General features: G+C 57.6%; 1 protein-coding gene across 5 annotated transcripts in view; it reads left to right on the top strand.

The window, feature by feature from the left end:
* Window positions 1–18,745, top strand: part of ADGRG1 (adhesion G protein-coupled receptor G1) — a 40,247-nt gene that overhangs the window by 4,668 nt on the left and 16,834 nt on the right. For 2 of the 5 annotated variants that reach the window (XM_079908575.1, XM_079908572.1), the window contains exon 1: window positions 13,302–13,452. The exons of 1 other annotated variant lie outside the window; for it this stretch is intronic. The gene's annotated coding sequence lies outside the window, so the exon portion shown is untranslated. Of the gene's footprint in view, window positions 1–2,838; window positions 3,400–13,299; window positions 13,453–18,745 lie in introns of those variants that run through there. 2 more of the 5 variants (XM_079908573.1, XM_079908576.1) reach the window with 2 other exon arrangements.

Below are 18,745 nucleotides of genomic sequence, written 5' to 3'. Positions count from 1 at the left end.
TTTCTGCAACTTTCTGCACTCTCCACCGCATCTCTGGTCACCGTCACCAGCCAGTAATGTCTATGACCTTCCCTGGGCTTGGGGGACCCCAGCCCTTCACCCTTGAGTCCTAGCGATGTGTTTCCAGTTGCCTTTCAGAGGGTTCCCCAATATGTCGCAAGGGTACCCCCATTCCACTGTGCCTGTCTTCCAGATCTGTACCCCGTCCCATCCCCTCACATACTTGAGGGCAGTTTCTGACATCCCCCCTCACATGTGAGAAGAGGTCCTAGCCCTGCTTCTGGTTTCTTGGACCAAAGTCTCCCCCCTAGCCTCCCACCCACCTCCATCTTCTCCAGTGCCCCCGCTGGGTCCTGGCCTCCCGTCCACATCCCATCCCATCCCATCCCATCATTGCTGGTACAGCCCCTAGAGTAGACCAAAGTTTCTCCTGCTTTAACAAATGCTGGGGGACTTCCCTGGCAGTCCAGTGGTCCATGCTTCCACTGCAGGGGACACTAGTTCGATCCCTGGTTGGGGAACTAAGATCCCACATGCCATGCGATGTGGCAAAAAAACAAATGCTGGAACCACCTGGGATCTTGTTCAGATACATATTCTGATTCACCAGGTCTGGGACACACCTGAGATGCTGGATTTCTGACAACTTCTCTGGTCATGCCATAGGTCTGTGGGCCATTCTGAGTGCTTCTCAGCAACTTTGACGAAATACCATCAAAGGCAAACTCCATGCTTTCAGAATCTGCCATCTGCCCTTAGCCCCCTAATTAGATCCTACTTCCTTCCAAGGATGTCTCCCATGTCCCACCTCTCCCCCTCTGTTGATGCCGTTCCCTCTACCCAGAATGCCCTTCCTGCTGGTCTCTGTTCACTGAAACCGCTTCTTCAAGACCCAGCTGGGGCTCAAGGGCCGCCGAGCCTGGTTCAAACCCTGGCTCTGACCCTGAAAGGTGAGGGCAAGGTCCTCGCCCTCTCTGTGCCTCCTTCCTCTTCTGTGGAGCAGGATAGCAGCTGTCTTGAGAGGCAGAGGAGATGACGAATGTGATGAACCTGGCAGGGGCCTGGCACCAGGTAGGTGCTTGGTTAGAGCCCACAGGTCTGGAGGTCCAGCCGCAGACCAGCTGTGTCTCTGACATACCAGTGGGACCAGCCTACAGAGTTGGGAGGATACAGTGAGAAGGATCCACAGAGAGCAGAGGTCTTAGACAGTGAACCCTATGGACACAGCCCCTGTTATCAATCCCATAGACGTATCGAGGCTAATAAGAGGTAGTGTTGTAATTAATAATAACTTATTTGGTTTCTCTCCTCTGACTCTCAGAGCCCTCTGGGGCTCTACGGTGCTGATAACTGACTGTCTGGTGTCACCACCACGTGAGCCAGGGTTGTCTCCACCCTCTGGAGCCTAGCACAGTGCCCAGCACACAGCAGGTCTCTGAGCAGCCTGATGGTGAGAGAGCAGGCAGAGCTTGGCAAGCAACTCCTGCCCTGGCCGGGCCACCGCATAGGCCTTTCCTGGGTGGCCAGGGTGGCAGCTGGCTCCAGGCTTCTCCATCCCTTGCTTGGACATCCAGCTCAGCAAGCCCGTGCCAACCGCAAAGTAGCGCCACTGACCCTCCATCTGTGCCCTGCAGGCCAGCACCCTCTGTGGCATGTGTGTGTGTGTGTGAATGGGTGGGTGACTGCTGTCTGGCTGGCCTGGACCCCGGGGAACAGCTGAGGCTGCCCCAGTGAACAGCTGGCCCAGCCCTGCAGGACAGACCTTGGGGAAACTGAACCCTAGAGGTGGTGACTTGCCCAAAGACATGCATGTAAGGGAATCCCCATCCTTTCCCGGATCCTTTCCACCCCATCCTTTTTCTGCTCCCTTGTTTCGTGGTCCCCCTAGGGAGGCTGAATTCATGAGTGCTTAGGACAGCGGGCTGTGGAGCCGGACCACCTGGGCTCCCACCCCATCTCTGCCACTTCCCAGCTGTGTTATCTTGGGCGAGTTAACTCCCTTCTCTGGGCTTCATATCTCTTCCTTCTGCATCACCACATTCACCATGAATATTGACCGAGGGCTCATCAAGTGTCAGGTGCTGGTCTGAGCAACATGTTTTCCTGTGGCACCGTGGCGACAGTGCCAGGGAAGGGTCTGGAATGTAGTAAATGGTCAGTGAATGTAATCATTATTATTATTACTCTTGTTATTGTTGCTGTCATCGCTTATCCTCATTAGGTTGTGAAATCCTTCCAGCATCTGTGACTTGGGAATCATCTGTTCACGTTGGAGGGATGAGGGAAGATGGGGATCCCCGCTCCGCGGAGGGTGTGGGGGGGTGCCCTGGGCCATCCGAAGCTTCCTGACTACCAGGGTGGCCATGAACCTTAGCAGTGGGAGGGAAATGCTGACAGAGGCCAGTGACCAGAAGGGGAATGGGGGCGTCGGCCCGTTTCCAGATTTCTCTCTTTGAGCTTTTGGAACCACCAGGAATGGTTCCTCACCTGGGCCTCAGTTTCCCCTTTGGCCCAGCAGATGGACTGGGCGGCCATTTCCAGAAGCCCCTGGGGTCTCAGAATCCAGATCTTGAGTCTTGGAATGTTGAAACTGTGAGTGCTCGGGGGAGCGCTGAGATGGATCCCCTTGCCGGGGGGACTAGCGGAGGCTCAGGGAGGAGTCAGGTCAGGTGGCCAGTTGTGTGTGGCCTGGCTGGCCGCATGCCAGGCTGCTTGACACCCCCCTTCCCCGGCGTGCCTTCCGCCCTGCTGGTCAGCGCCGGCTCCTGCCTGCTGCCCAGGAGGCTGGGCTTTCTTTCAGGAAAGGGCCGTTGTTGCCGGGCCTGGGTGCGGGGTCGGGGTGGGGGGGGCAGCATCGGGGTGGCCTGTTGCCATAGCAACCCTGGCCTCTCGGCGGGAACTCTGTGGAGAACAGCCCTGGGGAAGTAACAGATGGAGGGCGAGGAGGAAGACTTATCTCCGACCAGCATCCGTCCATGAAGCCTGGCACCTGTCTGCCTGGATCGGGGGCGGGTGAGGCTGAAGTGCCCCCCTTGCCCAGAGCTGAGTCATGGGCATCCCCCAGTGTCCCCGCCTCGGCTCTCTCAGCCCTGCCCCCTCCCAGCCTCCCTCTGAGAAATCTGTGACTCACGTATGGTCCCGTCATCCCCAGCCGAGCTGGGAGGAGGGAGGAGCCCAGCTGGGGCAGGAGCGGGGTGTCCCCCGACCCAAAAACACAAGCCGGCGCGTCTCCGGGCTCCACACTGGCTGCCTGCCTTGCCCTGCCTCAGGAGAGGGGCTGGGAGCCTCCACACTCACCAGCTCTCTCAGAAACGGGACCACAGCTGGCAGGTTAAGCCTCGGAGGGGGATCTTGAAAGGCGGTTCAGCTGCCCGGCCCCGCGCAGGACCTTCTACCCAGGTACCAGATCAAGGGCATGACGGCAGGAGGGAGGAGGGATGGGAGTGTGTGCAGCAGAGGGTGGGGTGGCAGTGGACCAGGGCGCCGAAGTCTTGGTATCTGGGTGGGAGCTAGCCCACGAGAGCAGTGCTGTGCAGGGTCTCTAGAGTTGGGGGTGGATGGACGGGGAGATGCCTGGGAAGGGGATGGGCCTGAGAGGATGGAACCTCTCAGAGCCACTAGCCATTTGTTAGCTGGGGAAACTGAGGCTCAAAGTGATAGAGTCCCTGGGCGCTGCAAGCTGGGTCTGCTCTGTGGGTGGTGAGATACTGTGCTCTCCTGCCCCCACTGTACAGATGGGAGAACCAAGCTTGTGAGAGGACAGGGGCCTTACCTAAGGTCACAGAACAAGCCAGCCTCCCGCCTTGGGGAGGAAAGGATGTTGCCGGGGGCTGAGCATGGGCACGTGAGGGCAGCCTCGCCTCAGCTGCCCGGATGCTGCATCTGGGGCCCTCCAGTGAAACAGGGGCAGTCTGGCTCTTCATGGCCCGGGCCACCTTTAGGAGGAGATGGTCCTGGCAGTGGGGTCTGAACATGAGGGACCTGGGATGAGAGAGAACGTCCAGGAAACCAGCAGCAGTAGATGGGGAAGCAGCGGCTGAGGGCTGGAGCGCTCCCTGCTTGCTAACCGCCAGACCCCAGGCCCCCGTCTGCCCGGTGCTGATAGGGTTTCCCCACCTGGGAACTGCTGGTTCCTCTCCTCCCCGCCTCCCCAGCCAGCCTCCTTCCTGTGGTAACGAGTTGGGGTCTCTCATGGCCCCGTGGGAAGGGGCTGGTGTTCATTCTACTGAGGCAGTGGGGGGGGGCGGCGTGAGTTAAGGCAGGACCCTCTCACCTGCTCCACTCCCATCCTGCCTTGGAGCAGCTCTGGCCTGGGCTAGGTGGGGTGGGGAGGAATAGCCTTTGTGGCTCTAGAGGGCCAAAGAAGTTTTGTTTTTTTAAAAAATAAATTTATTTATTTTATTTATTTATTTTCGGCTGCGTTGGGTCTTCGTTTCTGTGCGCGGGCTTTCTCTAGTTGCAGCGAGCGGGGGCTACTCTTCGTTGCGGTGCGCGGGCTTCTCATTGCGGTGGCTTCTCTTGTTGCGGAGCACAGGCTCTAGGTGCGCAGGCTTCAGTAGTTGTGGCACGTGGGCTCAGTAGTTGTGGCTCGCAGGCTTAGTTGCTCCACGGCATGTGGGATCTTCCCAGACCAGGGATTGAACCCATGTCCCCTGCATTGGCAGGCGGATTCTTAACCACTGTGCTACCAGGGAAGTCCCAGAAGTTATTCATATAAACAATTATTGAGCACCTACTGTGTGCCTGGTACTGTTCTAGGGAGGGGGGACACAGCAGCGAATGAGACAAATGAGGTGTGGGTGGTCCAGAGCCAAGTCCCTGCCCCCTTGCTGCAGATACCCTGAGGGCAGAGGGTTGATTCCTCTCGATTGGAGGCTGAGTGGGGAGAAGCGTCTCGGGTCAGTGAGAGCCACCAGCTGCTGAGTTGGTTCCCCAGAGCCCAGGCCAGGGGTCCCGTGAGGTCTTCCCTGCCAATATCCAGGGCAGGACTAGATCTTGGGACCAGATCTGAGTCCCTTTACTGCAGGGACTCTAGGGACCTGAGATGCAGCCCCACCTTGGTCATAGCATCACCGTGGCCGCCTTGCCTTGCCTCTGTCTCTGGGCCTCAGTTTTCCCAGCTGCTAAGTGGGCACGTGGGGTGGGTTAATAGCTGCCCTGCCTGCCGTGGTCCCGGTCTTGGCTCCGAGAACGTCAGGGTCGTGAAGGACGCCTCTCCAAGTGTGGTGCGGGAGGCGGAGGCTGTGCTAGGGAGGCTGCACTGTGCTGGCTTTGGTGCCCTGGGCCACTGGGCAGGACCTGGTCAGCCTGGCCGGGACACCCTCATCTTGCCAGGGACACAAACAAGGCAGGATCTGAGGCTGACGAGTGAGATAAGCTTGCTGGTGGAGGAGGAGAGAACCTCCTGACCTGGGAGGACCCGGAGGCTCTGCAGAGGGCCCAGAGTCTGGCCTTGGGTGCTGGTGGGGAGGGGAGGAGGGTTTGGTGTACACGTATGGGGATTGGAGGGAAGAGGCGGGCAGCATTCCTGGCAGAGGAAGCTGCATGGGAAAAGGTTTGGGAATGATGAGAACTGCGGGGAGTGGGGCAGGCAATGGCACTGGAGACCCGGCATGCGTCATTTTGGGGACCTGGAGTGCCAGGCTGGCAGGTCCCAATCTGCTCTCAGGGGAAGGGATGGCGGGAAGACTTGGGTGGTACTGCAGCCAGGCCAGGTGGGTGCCAGGTGGGGTCTGGGTGCCCAGGATGCCACCCCAGCTGGGTAAGGAGGGCAGGGTTGTGATGCAGGGCTGACCTGGTTGCCCCAGGCCCGAGGCTTCTACTTGGAGGGCAGCTTCATGGCTGTGGGGATAGAGAGGGGCGGTGGTCGCCCAGCCCAGGAGAAGGGCAGGTAAAAGAGGGGCCGGGGCTGTGGCCGGGTCTGTGTGTAGTCGGGGTGGCCTTCCCAGCGGGGCCCGGCATGACAGATTTGGGAGGGGCAGGACAGGGACAGCCATGAAGGGGGCCACACGGACGGTGCTCTCGCTGAGCCGGGCCCCAAGTCACTTCATCCTCCGCAAGAGCTGCGTGTGGGTGATGGGTGGTGGGACTGCGCCCCTTTCAGGGATGCAGTGAAGAATCAGGGGCAGGGCTGGTGAGAGTGGTGGGGGAAATGTGGCAACACAGCCCAAATGTCAGTGCTGCCAGCCCACCCAGAACCAGAGCAGTCTCAGCACCCCAGCCCGACCCGGGGTGGCCCTGTGGACCTTTCTTCCGACTCATAGCAGATGGGGCATCACATGAGCAAACGCAGCAGCTGGGGGGACCAGGACCCCGGGGACCAGGCAGATGGCAAGTGGGGGCAGGGCAGGGCTGGCACAGAGGGACCTCTCAAGCGGGGTGGGGTGGGGTCCTGGCTGGGCCCCAGCCTCCCAGGCTTGCCCTCCCCCAGTCTGGTCCTCACGCCCCATCAGGAGTTCCTTGAGACCCATGGGGAACCCTGCAGATTTGGGGGTCAGGACAGGGCTGCTGAAGGGGAGAGCTTGGGACATACATTTTCTGACCCCTGCCCGGTGCCTGCGCTGGCACCAGTGGGTTGAGACACCCCCTGCAAGCCCCTCAAGCCCCCAGCTGTCCCTGGTTCCCTGGTGGCTCGGCTGGGCTAGAACAGTCCTGGACCCTCCCTGCCCTCAGACTCTGCCGGGCCCTAGGCTCAGCGCTTTGCACACTTGTTTTTGTTTTGTTTTGTTTTTTGGCCATGCCATGTGACCTGTGGGACCTTGGTTCCCTGACCAGGTATCGAACCCAGGCCCCCTGCATTGGAAGCACGGAGTTGTAACCACTGGACCGCCAGGGAAGCCCCTGCACACACATTTATTCCTGCCAGGCACAAGCTCCTGATGTGCCCATTTTAGAGATGAGGACACTGAGGCACAGAGGCTTACCCAGGAGTGACCTCTTATCTCCAGAGTCTGGGCTCTTTTCACTGTGCTCTCCTGCCCCCCTCAGTGGGGAGGGGGCTCCTCAGCCAGGCCAGAGTCTATGCTGGGAGCCCGCGGACATGTGCCCTTGTCTTGAACCCCATCCCTGCCGCTCCTAAGCCCATGCTCTTCTGGGGCGACAGGACCCACAGAGATAGCAAGGCTGCTTGTCTGGGGACAATTTTGTTCCTCTCGGGTTGTGTGAACTTGGGCGTCTGCCTCATTTTCCTCATCTGGAGAAAGCAGATAACATAGTGTCTACTTCAGGGGGCTGTTTTGAGCATCAAGGTGTTAATGCAGTAAAGTGTTTACAACAGCACATGGCCCATATGTTAGCGTTTACTATTAGGATCTCCCCCTTGGGCAAATGGGTGCACTGAGGCCCGGAGATAACGTGTAATAACTTGGGGGCACTTCTTCCTGCCTCCCCGCCCTAAGGGAGCTGGAGCCACCTGGGCATCAGCAGGACTCTGCCCACCCCCACGTGCAGCCTGACTTGTGCTTTGGTGGGGAGGCCAGGGTGGTGGGAGTTGGGCTGGCGCCGGCTCAGGCGGTTTGTGGTGCACTTGGCAGTTCCAGGCAGGCCGAGATAAAAGCTGAGCCCTGGAGGAGCTGGCAGGGCTTCCAGGCACCGGGGAACAGGCCTCTGCATTAGAGGAAGATGGCCTGGGGGTGGGGGCCTCTCTGTCCGGGAGCCAGTCCCGCTCCAGTGCCGTGAAAGGCCGGTGGTTAGAGCAGAAGGCGTGAGGCAGGAGGGTGTGATGGAGGAGTTGGGAAGGGGGATGCTCACCTCCCAAATTATCAGGGAGCCGATGCTGCCCCTCGCTCTCCCTCATCCAATAGGCCTGCGCCTGGTAGATGCGTGCCTGGCCTCGTTGTGGGACTCCGTCTCCCACACACCTGCATGTGGCATTGCCTGGCGAGAGCTGTGGGCAGTGGGCAGGGCCGGAAGGAATCCTTGTGCGATTTCCTCAAAGCTGTACTTATCCTTTGTCCATGACCATACCTGGTGCACTCTCACGGGGCTATGCACACACCCCAGACCAGATGGGCAGAGCCTCTTCTCCGTCTCCTTGGCTGGCAACCAAGAATGTGCAGGTCCCAATACCTGGGCCGGGCCCTGGTGCAGCACACGTCGCCATTTGTACTGGAAAGGACAGCCAGTGTCTCCTCAAGGAAACCCTGCGCCGGGTGTCAGCACACCCAGGAGTCTGGCCTCTGCTCCCCCAACCTGGGTTTGGGGAACCGGAGTTGGGAGCTGTAGTAACTGTTGTCCAGGTAGGATGGGGATGCTTGCAGACCCCAGGAGCCTAGGGATGAGGGTCTGGCTCCTGGGCTGCGATGCCTTGGACCCACGACACATCCTCTTGGGCCTCGTGCCATTCCCTAGAGAGGTTGTCACCTCCTCTCCATGTCCTGCAGATTCTAGTGCTGCAGATGGGGTGCCGTGCGAGACAATGGGGGCAGCACAGGCAAAGGAGCGCACAGAGCTGGGTGTGGGTCCAGTTTCATCAGCTGTGTGACCCCACCCGGGAGAAGCCAGCTGGGAGAGTGGCTTCTCTCTGAGCCTCAGTTTTCCCAGTTGTAAAATGGGCTTAATAATGCCCACCGCTCACAGCGTGGCTGTGTGCATTGCAGGAGGCCAGGTGCACATCGTGTAGTTCGTGCTCCCGTGTGGTTCCCGTCACTGCCCCAGCTCCCTCACGAATCTCTGCAGGCTGGTTCTTGGGATACACCTGCCCCCAGGTGCCTAGACACCAGGATCCTCCCTGGCCACAGGCACGTGCCATTTCCCCTCCTTGCTCCACCTTAGGGAGCCCACGGGGAGTCCAGACAGAAGCTTTGGCATTTGCAGCAGTGGGAATGTGACCCACCTTCATCGGCAAATCCCATGCCTGTGCCTCCTCTAGCCCTGGGCCCCCGGAGCAGGTGGTTGAGGGGCGTGGCGGTGGTTACTTTGCCTTCATGTAGAGAGAAAACTCAAATTTTGATCACAGATTCAGATGGGATCTCAGACCTCAAATAATCCAGCACCTGCAAAAGTATGTCTGTGGTCCCATTGGTTTAGGAAAGCCTTGTGCGCCCAGGCTTCTGCACTGCAGGACTTCTTACGAGCCTTTACCAGGTGGCTCTGTATTGGACGTGAAGTTTCGGGTCCGGTCCTGGCTCTTAGGCTGCGCACAGTCTTGGGAGCTCCTCTCTGGCCAAGCACCTGGCAAAAGTGTATATGCCCCAATCCCATCAGAGGCTGGGGAGTGGGGACAGCTCAGTGCTGGAATCTCCCTGCCCTGAGCATCAGGAACTGGCTCCGATTGGGAAGACGCTTGGAGCCGGCCTGGCCTAGTCAGAGTCCCAGCTCTGTCTCATTCACTCATTCATTTATTAACTAGCTGTCATTGAGCATCTACCGTGGACCAGGCACTGTGGTACTAGGTACTGGAGATATGAGTGATGAGCAAGATGGATGAGACAGAGCAAACCTGGAGAAATGGATAACAAGCACATTGCAGGGTCATTTCAGACAGTGTGAAGTGCTATAAAGTTTATAAGATACGGTGACATGGAAGAGAGTGATGAATGGGGAGGATAATTTTGGTTGGGTTGACATGGAAAGCTTAGGAGAGGGGACATTTGAATTAAGACCCGAGAAGGAACCAATCAGGGAAAGAACCCCAAAAGAATGTTCTATGTTGAAGGGAAAGCATGTGCAAAGGCCCTGAGGTGTGTCTGAGAATAGAAAGAAGGCTCGTGTGCTGGAGTTGGTGAAAGCAAGGAAGACGTAGGGTGGCGTAAGGTGGGGGGAGTGGAGGGGGGTCGCTAGCTTGTTTTTTGGCAGTCGTTCTGCTCCGTGAGCATCAGTTATCTGATTTATGAGGCTTTTCATTTTGTCCCCGACCTCCACGCTGCTCAGGAGCGTGTGGGTGTTAGATGAGGATAGTCAGTCTCTCTGGCAGAGACTTGGTTCTGGGCAGCCCTGCGTTATTGTAGGTTTTAAAAATTATTGTCATTACAAGTGCTTAGTGACTATGGGTGGAACCGGGGATCCTGTGCCTCTGTTTCTCTGCGTGTTACTGCAGTTAGTGAGCGCCAAGTGTGTGTACAAGGCCAGGGGTGCCCCATCTGTGCCCTCCCTCTGGCTTCACTGAACCACAGCCCCCTGCCAGCTCCTTTTAAGTGTAGGATCTTTTGATCCAACAGTGATTGCCTTCTCTGGCCCAGCAGGCCCTGGAATCCTTTCCAGGCAAAGGTTCCACTGAGAACAGGAACTCCTTTCTTTGCTTTCTTTTCCTCTTCCTCTGGGGGCCAAAAATAGTGCCTGAATAGGACACAGCTCTGGGCCGGCAGCGAGACAATAGCCGCCTCCTGGCTCTGGTCCATCGGTGGGGGAGGAGGTGGTGTTGGTGCACGGGCACACCATCCCAAGGACCCCAGCCCCTGCTGCTTTTCCCATGGCCTCGGCCAGAAAGCATCCCAGAGCCCCTTGGAGTGTGATTGCCAAAGGGATTCCTGCTTTTTCTGGGGAAGTGCTCTGAAGACCCTGGGCCCCTGAGCAGCCCCACTCTACCTCCTGATCTGCTGCTGGTCTGGAGCTGAAGGCCTCAGTGGGGGCGCCCGACGGCCCTGGTTCTCTTCTGGGCCCTGGGTTCTCATGGGGCCACCCCATGGCTTTGATGTCCTTTTCCCTTTGACTCAGTGGCTACGAAAGACGTTTTAGAGATCAAAGGGATCTGTCCTCTTCAGATGAGGTGAGCTCCCTGTCACTGGAGGTGATCAAATAAAGTTTGGATGTGCACTGAATGGGGGGTGGGATTAGTCAAGCATCAGATGGATATTGGGTCTTGATGTCTTCGTGTCTCAGAGGAGATCATGGGTTGAATTCCATACACCGCTCTTACCAGCTGGGTGGTCTTGAGCAAGTCACATCATGTTCCTGAGCCTCTCTCTCCGCATCTGTAAGATGGGTTCAACAGGGCTAACCTCGCAGAGTGGTGGGAATGGATCTCCAGAATGCTCAGTGTAGTGCCTGGCACATAGGCAGGGTTTCAGAAGCTTTGCCTCTGTTCTCCTCCCTCCCCAGACTGGTACTCACTCTGGGGTACAGAAAGGACCCACTCTTGGACCCCAGGGAACTCTGGAGGAAAGCCAGGGGGAACCCCCAGCCCCAGGGCTAACTCAGAAAGAAGATTCCTGGTGGATTGTGGCAATCTGGGAAGGCTTCCTGGAGGAGGTACTCCCCTAAGATGCTTCCAGGGAAGTATTGTGCACATTCTGTGCTCATGGCAGCCAGTGGTGGAGATTAGACGGGTGTCTAGTGTGCGTCAAGGCCAAGGCCACAAGCTGGCAGCCTTCAGGGGCAAATGTAGCTGGTAGTAGGCATTTTTCATCACAGGGGTAGCCCCCACTAGTGTTCTAAAAAGATTTGGTCTTTAAGTCAATATTGACAAACATAGGCAGGTGTCCCCCAACGTACCCCATAATCTGGTGTCCTAAACTCTGCCTTTCTTCCTGCCAGCTCCCTACCTGGCCAGCATCCAAGTAAGGGGACTTGGGCACAGGACAAGTCAGGGCCTGCGCTGTGCTGGGTTGGAGCTGGGCAGTGACGTAGTCCCTGCAGCTGCCAACGGTTGCCAGGGCAACGGTTGCCAGGGGCTGCTGTCACCTGCGCCCCTTTTCCCGGGTTGGCGGCTGGGACTTGCAGCCCGTCTTCCCAGGCTGCCCGCTTTGTTTGAGGCTCCGGTGAGGGGGGCGGGGACCGAGGCTGGGGAGGCTCAGCTTCAAAGTGCCCCTCTGGCCTCTTGAAGTGGGGAGAAACTGACCCACCACCGCAGCGGGCTGCATCCTGCAAACAAGGCGAGCCCTTGGCCCACTCATTCACACTCTTTATGTATTTATAATCCACTTGATGACACGAAGGAGGAATCCAGGTATGATTCTTCCCCTCCTCCCGCCATTGCTCTCATTCGTGCTCCCGCTCCCCTCTCCTCACCAAATCCCCGCTTCTTATCCCCTCTCCCCTTTCCCTTGTTCACCCCCCTCCCCCTCCATCTCTCTTCCCCTGTATCATCATCTTCTCCCTCCTCCTCTCCCCTCCATTTCCCCTCCATCCCCCTTCCCCCTCTCCCTTCTTCCCAACACTGAGAACTTAGCGGATGGGTAAGGTGGGGTTGGGGCTGGGGTGACACTAGGGACCCTGGGAGAGTCAGAGATGCTACTCTGAGGGGACCTGGTCAGTGAAGCAGACAGCAGATCAGAACCACCAGGAAGTGGTTGGGGGTAAGGGCCTCACACCCCACACCCCTTCCCTCTGCCACACTCCAGCTAAAATTCAGTTTCCGGGCTGTACCCCCATTGTCAAAGACAAGCCTCTGAGGATGCTGGAAGGGGAGGTCCAGGGCCTGCAGGTGGCTGAGAGTGTAGGAGTGGGGCTGGGATACGGTCCTGACAGAGCTCCAGGTCCAGGGTCCTCAGAGGAAAGTGTTCATCTCATCTCGAGGAAACACGTTTTTGGAAGCATCTTTTACTACGAATTTTAAAGAGAAGCCCTTTCTAACAGTTAGTTCCTGTCAAGGGGAAACGCTGCAAAGTCAAGAGCATGGGTTCTGGAGTCAGGCTCTGAGGCTGCACCATGAGCTGTGTGATCTCCGGCAGGTAACTTGATCTTCTAGGGCCTTGTTTGTTAACTGGGCATAATGGTACTCGTCTCATAAGATTTGGGGGAGGATCAAATGTGTTCGCTTGTGTAGAGAGCTTAGAATCAAGTCTTGTATTTTCAGAGAGCTTCATTAATGCTAGCTTTGTGACCAAGATCTACTAGTGATGGCATCGTGGGTCTGCGACATTTGGTAATTCTGTTAGAGGGCAATATAGAATACTGTATTTCCACTTTTTCTGTTAGACATCCCTAACAAATTTTATATTATACTCCAATAAAAATTAATTAAAAAAAGAAAAAAAAATGCTAGCTTTGTGGCTGGAGGTGGTGAGTGCCCTGTCTGTGGGCGTGTGCAAACAGCAGTGGAGGACCCGGTGAGGCAGCGATGTGTGCTCAGAGAGCTGGGATGGGATCCTGGTCTGTGCCTTCGCCGACCTTTCCCGGAGGGAGCTGGAACCTCAGCCTCGCCCAGGCCCACTGCCCCCGTGGGGGAGGAAGCCTGGCTGTGTGTCCTGCCCACCCCTCAGCCAGGGATCTGGGACCCAGAAGAGAAGATAAAAAAGGGAGGGCTGGCGGGTGACCTTGGGAACGCTAAGGGTCCTGTGCTCCAAAGGCGGGCATTCTGCCAGGCCCGGGGGAGTCGAACTGCAGCCCCCCTCAAAATGAGCAGGGAGGTGACTGGGCTGACCTTGTAAGCCTGGCCTTGGGCAGTTCGGGAATATAGATGCTGAAGGGGAACTGCAGCCATACAGCTGAGGTCCGTCTGTGGTTTGAGAGGGAAGACAGGCTGGCCAGGAGAGGAGATGGCCAGCATCTTTTCCCTTTGCTGGCAGCTGGGAGGTAAGCCCTGCCCTTCCCTGGAAGCATCCTGAGACCCTGGGCTATGGAGAAGACAGACAGGGGACAGGGATCATAGTCACCTCCTCGACGGAGGAAGAAGCTGAGGCCCAGGGAGGGGACAGGCTGGTCCAAAGGTCTCAGGGCCAGTTAGCTGTGGAACTGGTCCTGGACCCTATGCTCCCCCTGCTCTGGGAGTCTGCATTCCTTGGGCAGGTGCTGACTGGTGAGTGCCCTGGGGTCCTGGGGTCCAGCCTCAGCTGCTCCTCTTGGGGAGGGCTGTGGGGAGACTTGGCTGTGGGCTACAGGCTGCCCCAGGGGCGTGGAGCTGGGCAGGGCCGGCGCCACTGTCCCGGGACAGCTCGTGAGAAGTCCTGCTGCCTGAGCCCCACTCCAGACTGGGCCAGACCTGGGACCCTTCCTAATCCCTCCTCTTCCCTGAGGTTCTAGGTCTTTTCCACCCACACTCAGGTTCTGAAAGCCTTTGATTCTCAGCTCCTAGAAGCTCTTGCATTCTCATCACCTCTTTCTCTCTCTCTCTCTTTTTCTCTCTCTCCCTCCCTCCCTCCCTTTCAGTCCCAATGTTCTAAGTGTCTCAGCTGCTTGAGGTGACTGTGGCTGGCTTTAATGGAATAGCCAATCTGGAAACAGGGATGGTAGTTCCCCTTTCCCCAAGAGCTGGTGCTGCCGGCCAAAGGGAGGTGGGATGGGGCCGAATATGACCCAGGCTCCCCCAGGACCTCTCACCTGGAAGTGTCAAAGATGGTGATGAGTTGCCCTCGGGCACATCACAGCCTAAATGGCTCCTGCAGCCCCTCTCATGCTAGTTAATGGCCTCTGGGACAGCTCGGAGGGGAGGGGAGGGGAGGGGAGGGGGCTGGAGGCTGGGAGGGGGGATGCTGACAGGCTTCTTTTCTATGTGGTGTCAAGATTTCTGAGAGCTCTTTTTTTCATGTTGGTAACCAGTGTCCTGCAAAAGAGGATGCACCACCACATTGGGCTGGGAAACTAAGCCTGACCAAGCTCTGTAGATTTTCTTTCTGCAGGACTTATCAGAACCTTCAATGTGTTAATTCACAAGACCAAGTAGTGCCTGCAGTACTTCTCTAACTTGGGAACTAGAGCTTCTTAGGAAGTGCTTAGCAAAGTTACCTCTTGGTAAAATCAGGGAGATAGCCCCAGAGAAGGGAAGGAAGGGACTCCAGAGACCACAGTGGCTAAAAGCACGGGCTTTGAGATCTGGTAGACTGGAGTTTGAATCCTGGCTTGGCTACTTGCTCTGTGATCTTGGATATCACTTAGCCTCTTTGGACTTTCGTTTCCTTGTCTTTAACGTGGGGGCAATAATAGCATTTGTTTCACAGAGGTAAGGTGAGGATTGAACGATCATTTGGGAAAAGTGCTTTGCACGGTGCCGGGCGCAAAGTGAGCGCTTGCTGAACAGGAACTGTCATCCCCCTCACTCTTCTTGGATTCCAGGGCCCTTTTCACTGTGCCAGACAGACCTCTGTTTACTCCCACTCGCCATCTGCTGTTCTGCCAGGCACTGTGTGGCTGGAGTGTGGGGGGCAGTCGGGTGAGGATGTGGAGGCCTGAGGCCCAGGGTGTGGGGACCTTCACAGACGTGTCACAAGGCTGGCATCCCAGGGGGGAGGACTGGTGTGTGCAGAGCTTTGGAGGTGGGAACACTCAAGCCCAGGCTCATCTCTGGTGACTGTCGGTTGGCCTCTCTGAGGCCTCGTAAGCAAACACTCCAGTTCCAGATAAAGCAGGCCACCAGGTGGGTGGCTCTGGATAGCTGGCTTTCCGGGAGAACCCAGCGTCCTTTCACCTGGGCAGGTGCCCCGTTCCTCCCCTTCCCCGGTCTCCCCGCAAGGCCAGGGCCCGTCTGGGCACGCAGAGGGAGCCATGGCCCAGGGACGTGGCTGGACCAGAAGGTGTGGGGTGGTGGGCCCTGCGCGGGCGGGGCAGCCCTCCAGCGGGTCTGGTGCACGAATGTGGGACCCATCCGGGCAGTGAGCAGGCCAGGCCTTGGCATCCGCCAGCCCCTGCGGGCAGGCAGCTAGCTTAATTTTTATTCTCTTTTATTGTAGAAAAATTCCTGAAACCTGAGGTCACTCTGTTTTCCCCAGCCAGGCCAGAACACCCTTCCTGTGGGGAGTTCTGTGTGGTCACCTAGCTGGGGCCTCGGTCACCCGGCTTGCAGAGCAGGACGAGAGGGAGGAGAGAGGGGCTCCATGTGTGCCAGCTGTGCTGCCAGGAGCCACGGGCGCTGCTGAGAGGCTGGCGGCTGGGCTGGGAGTGAGGCGTGGTCCGGGGTCCCGCCGGCTCTGATGGGGCACCTCATTTGTTTGTTGGGTACGTGGTGTTTCTAAGTTAGATTGACATTCACAAAAGAGTTTGGAAACGGCTGGTGGAGGGTCCTCTCCACCCCCGACACCACTCCTGTGGAGGAAACACCTGCGGTAGAGCCTCCGCTCTCTTCTAACGTTCCTCCTCACTCTCGCACACGTGTGGTGCGCACACGTGCGCGCACACCTACATCCACACTCGTGTGTGCTTCTGCCCTCAAGGACTTCACGCTCGCCAACCCACCCTTGGCCAAATCCTTCTTTCCTAAGGCCCTTTGCCCAGGGCTCGGGGGAGGGGCCTAGCCGGCAGCTCCCTTTTGCCCCCTCTTCCCCTCCCCCCACTGGAGAGCAGTTGAGGATGGGGGCTGGAGCTGCAGAGCTGAGCTGGGTCCTCTCTCTACTGTCGCTCCCCCCGCCTCCCCCGAGGAGGGCAAGACCAGGCTCACACCTGAAGACCCACTCAGGCAGGGGCTCCTTCCCCCACCCACGCCCTCCTGCGCCCAGCTGTGCCTTGGGAGGCTCCTTCCAGGTTCCTGGCACCCTGCTAAACGCTGGGTGAACCAGGCAGGGTGGTGATTCATCCTCACCACCAGTGAGGTTGAGAAGAGGTACTGTGGGGAAGCAAGCTGTCCCGGACCCCGTCCAGGGCCAACCTTTCACCATCTGAGTGATTCGGGACTGGGCCCTCCCCGCCTCTGCCTCTGGTAAACAGGACTCCTGGTGTCATCCCAGCCTTGTAAGCCGGTGGCTCTAAGCCCGCGGAGTGTCAGTCAACAGGACACCTGTTAAAGCCAGACTCCCGAGCCCCACCCCAGACCTGTAGCATCTGCTCCTCCGGGTGCAGGGGCCTGTGGATCTGCATTTTAGTGAACTTCCTCGGGTGGTTCTGACCCGTGGGTGTGTTTGGGTACCTCTGATATTAACTCCTCGTGGCAAAGGGAGCACCTAGGGTTGAGTGTAGGTCATGGTTGGCCCCCTTCCCTGAGCCCCACCCAGAACACAGAAGTTAGTTCTGATGGCAGATGGGCACTTAGGCAAAGCTTCATGGGGAGGGTATGTCTTCACTGAGTTTCAAAAGATGAGTTGGGTCATGGAGTTAGGAAAGGCATTCCAGACAGAGAGACAGGTTGGCCGGGGGGTGGATAAGTTAGTGGTCCACAGTGTATGTTACGGGCAGGAGAAGGAAAGGTATGGGGGCCCAGGTCCAGGTCATCTTCCTGGGGAGGTGCCTCCCCAGGAAGGGTTAACCGCAGAGCTGCCCAGGTCCTGTCCACTCAACTTCCACCTCCATCCTCCGAGGAAATGGGTTTTCCAGGAGCCTGGACTGGGCCAGCGGTGACTCGTGGCTCTACATGGATGGCAGAGGAAGTGACTCAGGCCCCGGCGGGAGAAAGTGAGCCACGGGTGCCCTGCCCGTTTCCCCCTCCCCCACCACGAGGATGGGCAGGGCTGGGCCTGCGCAGCCGCAGCCCGGGGCCCTTCCTCCCGGGCCCAGCCAGCCCTGGGGACGGGCAGCCGGGGAGTCTCGGCTTAAAGGAGCCCTGGTCCCCTCCGCTCTGCCTGGATCCTTGGGGACTCTGTGATGGTGGCCCCCATTGTGTCAGGCTGGCCAGACTGTTTTGTTCCCTGTGTTTACGGAAGGCCTGAGGTCAAGGGCAGCTGCTCCAGAAGGGGAGCTGGGGGATGGGGGCATCCCTAGGGGGCTCGGCCCCCCAAATCCTCTCTCCCAGGCTGGAGTTGTCTGCACTGCCTGTGGTCTTGGCTGACCCCGGCCCCACCATTTTTCTCTCCTTTTCTTTGGGGGTCTCCCAAAGCCAGGGGGGCATACATCTGTAGAAACTGACAGTGCCAGCGCTGCAAGGAGTTCTCTAGGGTGAGACTGAGGTCTGTGTCTTGGCCCCACTGGTGGAGATCTCGGAACAGATGGCCCTTCCCTAGTCTCAGTTTCCTGATCTGTAAAATGGCAAAACAGTAGGGCCAGCCTTACAGGGTGGCCCTGAGGATTTCACGATAACGTAGATGGTGCCCCAGTTCAGCTCTCCTGTCCTTCAGAGGCTTCTGGGGACAGGCTCAGTTCCAGGCTGTGAGGAGGGAAGTTTTCTGGGTGGGGTTTCAATCTTCCCGGAAAGGAAATTCATGCTCTAAGAATTTCCCATCAAGGTGCTTTGGAAGTTGAGCTGGCTGTGGGGGCCCCGAGGGGATTACATGGAGGGTGGGAGGGAAGGGGTAGGAGTAGGAACCTGTGACAGGCCCAGGGGTTGATTGAGGGGCACGCGTGAGCTGGTCAGGAAGGATACAGAGATATCTAGCTGACACCTATGGTGCGTGCCGTGTGCATGGCCCTGCTCTAAGTCCTCTACAGGTATCAATTCATTTAATTCTCACAACGACCCTTGCAGGAGTCTCAATTTTTATTCCTATCTACAGGTGATGAGAGTGAGGCCCAGAGAGGGTGAGTAACTAGCCCAAGGATACACAGCTATTGAGTAGGGGGACTGGGATTTGAACCCAGACAGTCTGCCTCCAGAGTCTACTAAGGGTGGGTTAAAGGAAGCCAGGCAGTCCCTCCCCTCAAATCCCAAGAATGTCCATAGGACTAGAGTTGTTCACCTTGGAGTGGCTATTCAGGAGCCAGGAATGTCAGGTCATGCCATTGATCCCTGTCTGTTGGAATCATGGTAGTTCACAGTGGTGCAGCCTCACTTGTATCCCTCCAGTGATGGGGAGCTCACTCTCTGTTTCCACCTTTTTGCTCTCAAAGGAATCAATCCAGGAGGATTGATGAAAGCAGATGATTCTGCCCTGTCCTGGGCCCTGTATACCGATAGTGGTAGCTCACTTTGAAGGTCAGTGGGCCGGAGAGATACATGGATTCTGGCCAGCTCCATCCTTGTTTTCTGTATGATGTCAGGAAATCACTGGCCCTCTCTGGGCCTTGAATCCAA

Source organism: Stenella coeruleoalba (assembly GCF_951394435.1).
Source record: "Stenella coeruleoalba genome assembly, chromosome: 20".
Classification (NCBI taxonomy): domain Eukaryota; kingdom Metazoa; phylum Chordata; class Mammalia; order Artiodactyla; family Delphinidae; genus Stenella; species Stenella coeruleoalba.
The sequence above is the reverse complement of the archived record's forward strand: the minus strand, read 5'-3'. Positions and strand labels throughout refer to the sequence as shown.